The sequence below is a fragment of the Pinus tabuliformis genome, chromosome Q (assembly GCF_031772625.1).
Source record: "Pinus tabuliformis cultivar Carrire ecotype Pingquan chromosome Q, CPIR1, whole genome shotgun sequence".
In the NCBI taxonomy this organism is placed as follows: domain Eukaryota; kingdom Viridiplantae; phylum Streptophyta; class Pinopsida; order Pinales; family Pinaceae; genus Pinus; species Pinus tabuliformis.
The window spans coordinates 449,479,992-449,488,188 of NC_142296.1; positions in this window are offsets into that span (position 1 = coordinate 449,479,992).

Sequence of the window (8,197 nt, forward strand, 5' to 3'; positions counted from 1 at the left end):
CATGCACTATCTTAGCTCCTTCAAGAATTAACACAACACATTATTCCACTCTACGTAATGGTATCCATAGGCATGTCTAATGCACTCATAACAACATTTCAATTGATATGTGCATACATTTATTCATGAGTAAGAAGCATAGGAGCACTTATCTTAACAATACATAAGTGTTCCAACCAAGAGTGGGACTCTAACTTTCTGCCCAACCATAAACAAACTGCAACCACTGTTACATGTAGTTGTCACCCTCGAGCCAGATTCCAAAGCTTGAGGTGGAGTTCTTTTAGAGGGAACACTTCAAAAAATATATCGATGAAAAAAATACACCATGACACCCCGCTTTCATTCCCAAGGAAAACCATATCCCCCTTTGTAATACTTATGCTCTGTAAGTTTTATTAGGTCCTTTAGCTGGTTTATTGCTCTCCTCAAATCTCAACAACATAAATACAAATCTTTCTTTCTCCACCTATACTCTAACATTTGTGTGCCTAGAGGTTTTTCCCCTCTTCGCATACTCTTCCTCTATTTTCTTCTCTCTATGACCAATCAACTTTCGATCTAATTTCAACTCTCTCGTTCTCCCCCCTTTTCAACCACTGCAAACTCTCATGCCTCTTCCTATTATTGCTTTTGTGGTAAGCTAAAGGAAACATTGCTTTGTCATTTATCTTTCAATTCATTTATGGCGTAGCCAACCCCATTTAAAACAATTCAACCAACCAAGGGCTGATATTTAAAACATCAATTCCCTCAAGCAATCTCATACCTCAAACATTGGAATCTGTTTCCCTCCCACAACCTTTTAATTTATAAAAGTATTTACATTTCATACATGAGGATAAGAAACTAGGGTGTTACAAACACACCGCACACTAATCTATAACTCATTTTATTATTTTCCACTCATACTTCTCTGTAGAACATCACACGCATATATATAGAATATCTTATGTTGACTAAACATCTGCAAACTCTATGACCATGTCAATCTAATTTTTCCACCCAATAACATGATTATATCAAACCACCAGCTCTTAATGACTTATTTCTTGACAATGTCTATTGATAAAGTCAATAATTATTTCCATCAATACTTATATTAAAAAATTCACTTTATTCACTAATATCTTATTGGGGTTCCAATTTATTAATGCATGTGAATATTCCATATTTATAAAAAAATCCATGTTAAAACTTAAAATCATTTTAATCTACTCATGGATGTGAATCATGTGATACTTATAGAAAGAAAAATCCATCTTATTACCTTATTATTATATTACCATTCTAATTTCCATTTAAGGCATAACAACTCATTTTCATTTGTTTTGATTTTTGAAATAAGACACTTTTTAGTTTTTGTAATTAAGTAACTTCAAGTTTCCAAATAACTAGATTTATTTTTGGACTTATTTTCATCTTTTTAATTAGGTAATTTTTAAATAATTAGAGTTTTAGAATTAGGTATTTCCAAATAATTAATTTTTAAAAATTAAATTAAGTACTTTCAAACAATTAGTTTTCATATTTTTTTTCGATATTGAAGGGGTATTTAGAAAGTCATTTTTTTTTTAATTTATAAATATTCCTTTTTCTTCTAAAATGATTGGCAAATTTAAAATATTGAATAATTTTTGAATGGAAATTTTAAAAATATACTTTTATTAAGGAGCATACTTCTTTGGAAGGGCTAGGAAGATTCAATTTTCATGACTGACTAAGAATGAGTGAAATGTTTTTACAACATTGGGTTGTAACGTAAACAACAAATTGAGTCACTATAATGAGGTTGGAATTATTGATTTTTTTTCTCCACTTTCGCCAACCATGACAGTTGGGAGTGGAAGATACAATAACCATTTGAAATTCTTCTACATTTCCAATTATTTCTTTATTGGATTTCAAACTCTCTGATCCATAGAATCTTTTGGTGTCACTTGCTTCTTTTTCCAAAAAAAAATTCACATTCCGTTGTTGGAGTACTCGAGATGATGGTGCTTCAGCTAGAATCAATGAATCTACCTACTCAGCCATGATTTTCTCTATGATTTCCTAGGAGCTACTTTTAACGTTCTCTATAGTATTCTAGGGTTCTTCTTCCTCTACCTCATCAACCTGTTTGGGTCTTGTCTCATTTTTGTTTTGGCGTCCTTTTTGCCTCAGGACACAAGTTTTGAAGATGTCTAGTTTGAAGACAAATTTGGCATCTAAATGTCATATTTTCAAAGTCTAGAGCCTTGGAACACAACACGTTATTATGAATTAGAATAATATGATCAGGAAAAACTTTACTAAGGTCTACCTCTACACAAATCCTAGAAAAGGTGAATATTCCATTTGTAAGTATATCCCTATCCACCTTTAGGAATTTCCCCAAAGAGTTGTCGATTCCTTCTAGCACTTTCTGATGCCATAAATGTAATTGAAGATTATGTAATCTAACCAAACATTGGTACTGTGGAAACCACCATGATATTTTCATAAAAACCTGGAAGCCATGGGATCATAAAAATACATGCACTACCCCAGAACAATGGTCCCTGTTTTAAGACGAAATCCATATATTTTTTGCATCAAATGATCCAGGTCCTAGTGTGACAAAGGACCCTTCCAAGACCTTTACTTCTGTGATGTGTTAAATTAAATTTTTAAAAGAAAATAAATGAATACATCTGCATGTTGCAAAGAAGAGGAGCATGACATTCATCAACACATGAAAACATAAGCTGTTAATAACGGAGTTCGTCAAGGACGGACTATGTCTCTGGGCCTCGGTGTCAAGATGGTGTAGGCCACTGCATTAAGTGTTGTCAATAGTGATGATGTACATAAGAGGTACCGTCGCTATCATACAAGGAAAATTCCCTCACACAAGAGTGGCTCTAAGAGATGTTTCCCTACAGGAACTCTTAGTCAAAAGGACTCCTATCAATATGACATAAACTCATGTATGATGATAATGAACATCCTACCAACATGGCATAAAAGGGATCTCAATGCAATCATACATGGTGACACATGAGTATCCCATCAACATAACGATAAAGGGATATCAAATAAAACATGATGAATCATGACAACAAGTAATCTCACAAATGATTTCGTGTCACATCAAGCAGGAATCATGAAACAAGTAAGGAAACAAGATCCCACATCAAACATCAATAGGGATCAGTGCAGCACAATGCATCTCACAACAAAAGAAGTACATGAACACACTGCATATACCTCACATCCATGGACCATCTGAAGAAGAAGAATTCAAACTGCTAAAGCTGGATGCACCATCAATTCTTGCGGTGCTGAATCTCATGGAATGACTTCTCGCATGTTGAATGCTAACACCTGCACTCCACTTTGAAAAGTGGCCGAAAAATGAAATGAGAAAATGGAAAATCTAAATACACCATCAGATTTGTGGCGTCAAATAGTGCAAAATCGTCTGTCAAATTTATAAATTCTTGAGAAAGTGGAATTCTTGGGCTTAAGGAATCTTTTAGATTACCCTTAGAGTCCTCAAAGATTCCCTCTTATGGGTCCTCTGCAAATATGCTGCTCAGATCGAAATTTTGACTCTGCCATCAGGTTCATGTTGCTGAGAGGTGTAATATCGACATAAATTTTGTCCAATTTGGACACTACAAAAATTTCACCCTCTTGAGAATTTCGCCCAATCATGGTTTCACCTGTGTTTTTCTTAGGTTCATGGTTCTGCCCTACAAAATTCATTAATTAATTAAAAATCACCTTGATCCGTGTGCGCACTCCTGGCTCCTCCATGCTTGGGTGCACTAATGAAATGACGAGTTAATATAAATTTTCTGGCGAAGGTATCAATGAGGACCCTTATGGGTCGTTGGTATGGTTGGCAGATTGTGTGGAGGTGGGTGAGGTTCAAACGCCGCCGACTCCAAAATAGCATGTAACAAAGTTTTGGTTATCTATTTTTTAAATGATGTGGAATTTGTTGGGAGGCGCGTTGGGCACATTTAAGTTTTGGTACATGGTGGTTGGGTGTTATATGAGGCCAACCCACGTGGGTCGGGCGGGTTCAATCCCCGGCGACCTCGCACTTATACCTGGCATATGGTTACATTCTTGAGAATATGGCTCGGGTCCACTAGAGGTGGCCCGCGCGCACCCCAGATATTATGTTTAATGTTACAGTGTTGGTTTGGAGGGCCCGGTAGGGTGATGGCCACCGAGCCACATTTAATGTAATTTCTTAAGTGGTTGTGGTTGGGCCGGCGGGGTTTAATGTAATTTGTGAAGTGGTTGTGGTTGGGACGGTGGGGGTCATGGCCCATCAACCCTTCTAATAGAATTTTTATTATGTAATAGTTTGGGGTGTGACGACGGTGGTGGGGGTCATGGCCCACCACTATTTTTTTATAATTTTGAAAACCAATAGTCATTTTTTAAAAATTTGAAAAAATGACCGAAGGGAAAAAATTAAATAGGCCGCAAATTCACTCGGAATCTAGCCCAGGTTCGTTGGAATCCGGTGGCTGAATTTTGTCCAAATTGTTGCCTCCTTAAGCCTGCCCCATTAGCAAAAGTCAACCAAACTTTGACTAGCTCGTTCTCCCTCATACGAGCTCGAATTGATGAACCGTTCACACCACCGTGATCAGGACAACGAGATCTACATTTAGGTCCTAGTTTGAGAGAATTCTAATCATTTTGATTTTCAAGCTTCCATAAGCCCTCTTTGTCTTCTGTGTGTCTCTGGAGCCACCTAGATCAATCCTCCCCACTGAGGAGCTTTTGGTCCTCCAAAATCATGAAAAATAATCTGCAATTTTTTTGTACCTTGTCTACATCACAAGTGTCCTAAAAGGTCTCGCTTCTATCTCCTTCACCTTTGTTCTACAGAGCCTTAAGCGATGAGCCGACACCTACAACTTGTAGTACATTGTTTTTTCAAATTACATGCTTGAATTTCATGACCAACTAATGACCAAAGTGTCCCACACTTGCCACGAGTTCATAACACATACTAGGTGGTCAAGTTTACATCAAGATGGACACAATAACCCAGCTATGAAAACAAGGCTGAAATATCATTGTTGCTTCAACAAGTGATGGAAAACACATCATCACTGCAACACATGATTTACAAAGATAAGGCCAAACACTATTGTTTCTTTGACAAGTGATGGAAACACAACATCACTTTCACAGTTTATCATGCAACACAAAATAAGACCAGACATCATTGTTGCTGAATAAGTGATGGAAAAGACATCATCACTTTTACATTTTAAAATGCAACAAATGATTTACAAAATCACGACCATGACAAGCTAACATATCTAGAAACAATTTTTCACTTATTGTTTTGAATGGGTCAGCCCCCTGTGGTGGTATTTCTTGTCGAACAATTGTTTCACCTGACTCATGCACTGACACTTTGTCTTTAAGGCGCTTCTCTGGATGGAGCCTCCAACAAGTGGCTCTTTGATGGCCACCTTTGTCACAATGACTTCAATACACCTTCTTCCTCTAGATCTTCTTTGCTTGCTTCTGAAAGGGTCTTTCATGCCTCATCCTTTTTTCTACTGCTACCCTTTTCCAACACTTAGAAAATGTATGGTTATCCAATCCAGAAAAGGTAGATGTCTTTCGATTCCATGATTTGCATTCATATTTAACAACATGATTATAATTGAAATGAACACTCGAATGTCGAGAGTGGTTATACATTTCCTTGTTGTCTCTAGTGTAAGTATGGCAATGAGGGCTTTCCTCAGCTCATTCCCTTCCATGGGAACTACCATGGGATGATGGGGGTGCATTCCCATCATTCTCTTTCCTCGACGATTTCGACGTTGTCTTAGAAGCATATGACACCATCAAGAATTCTCCCTCCATGTATCTCAAGCCTGCAAATTGAGGTCTCTGCACAACCTCCAATGGTTGAGTTATGCTTTGGTTATTAACACCAACTTCTTGTCCTCCTCGTGCCTCATCTTAGTAAGGAGCCTCATATATGTTCCTGTAATTGGTATCTCCATATCTCCAACAAAAATCATACTATGTGAAGACGAAACCGAAAGGAAATCAACATCTTTTACCTCCTCTATCGATTTGGAAAGAACTGATGAGGGATTCTCATTATCTGTTGTTGGTGTCTCGCTAATTGTCTTGGCGCATTCCCCAACTTCCTTTTCTGACATACCCAAGTCCTGTTCGACAGGGTAATTCTTCTACTTTGATGGGGTTGACAATGCCTTAGCCATTAATGCCCAAGTCTTTTCCTTCATACCCCATTTTCTTCAACAGTTTGAAGCCAATTCCTCTGGTATGATTTTCAAAAACAACGAAATCATCATCAAGACACATACATGAATTTAGAGAATTACTTTTTACCTCACATGGGTCACGTTGTAGCCTTTCAAAGGACTCGTCCTTTTCTTACAGTTGTTGTAGCAAACTATGTTTCTCCTATTTCTCTTCATGTAGAAGCATCTTCAATTCAGAATTCTTTGTTTGAAGTTTGTGCTTCAGTTCCTCCAGGGCCTCTTTTGTGTCTTGCAACTAAAGCTCCAATTTCTCCTTTTCCTCTGTCTCATTTTGTAGAGTTTCATACATTATTTCCACCCTTTTGGAAATTTTGAGCATGGTCTCATACATCGCTTTTTCATCCTCTGTCAATACACGTTCCATTGGTCACACTTGCAATTCACATCAACACAAAGACCCCTCTGATACCACTTGATCTGGGTCCAGGTGTGACAAAGGACTCTTCCCAGACCATTTACTTTTGTGATGTGTTAAGTTGCATTTTTAAAAGAACATAAATGAGTACATATGCATGATTTAAAGAAGAGGAACATGACATTCATCAACACATCGAAACATAAGCCATTGATAACTAAGTTTGTCCAGGAGGGACTACTTCTCCGGGCCTCAGTGTCAAGATGGTGTAAGCCACTGCATTAAGTGTTTTCAATAGTGATGATGTACATAAGGGGCATCATTGTTATCATACAAGGAGAATTCCCTCATGCAGGAGTGGCTCCAAGAGATGTTCCCCTACATGAAATCTCAGTCAAAAGGACTCCTATAAGTATGACATAAACTCATGGATGATGATAATGAACATCCCGCTAACATGGCATAAAAGGGATCTCAATGTAATCATACATGGGGACACATGAGTATCCCATCAACATAATGACAAAGGGATCTCAAATAAAACATGACGAATCATGACAACAAGTACATCTCTCAAATGATTCTACGTCACTTCAAACAGGAATCATGTAACAAGTAAGGAAAGATACCACATCAAACATCAATAGGGATCAGAGCAGCACAACGAATCTCATAGCAAAAGAAGTACATGAACATATTGCATATACCTCACATCTGGGGGCCATCTAAAGAAGAGGATGTCAAACAGTTGAAGTTGGACGCACCAACAATTCTCGTGGCATCAAATCTCATGGAATGACTGCTCGCATGCTGAATGCTGACACCTGCACTCCACTTTGAAAAGTGGCCGAAAAATGAAATGGGAAAATGGAAAATCTAAATAGACCATTAGATTTGTGGCGTTGAATAGTGCAAAATCAACTATCAAATTTCTAAATTCTGAGAAAGTGGAATTTTGGGGCTCAAGGAAGCTTTTAGATTCCCCTAAATTCCTCAAAGATTCCCCCTCCAGGTCCTCTGCCAATATGCTTCTCAAATCGAAATTCTGAATGCGCCATCAAGTTCGTGTCGCTGAGAGGTGTACAATCGACATAAAGTTTGTCTAATTTGGACACTGCAAAAAATTTCACCCTCTTGAGAATTTTTCCCAATCATGGTTCCACTTGTGTTTTTTTGAGGTTCATGGTTCCGCCCTGAAAAATTCATTAATTAATTAAAAATTTCCTCAATCCGCGTGCACGCTCCTGGCTCCTCCATGCTTGGGCACACTGATGAAATGACGGGTTAATATAAATTTTTGGGCAAAGGTATTAATGAGGACCCTTGTGGGTCATTGGTATGGCTAGCAGATTGCATGGAGGTGGGTCGGGTTCAAACCCCGCCCACTCCAAAATAGCATGTACTAAAGTTTTGGTTACCCATTTTTTTTAAATGGTGCAGAATTTTTTGGGAGGCGCGTCAGGCGCATTTAAGTTTTGGTATATGGTGGTTGTGCATTATATGAGGCCGCTCGGTGGGAGCCGACCCACGTGGG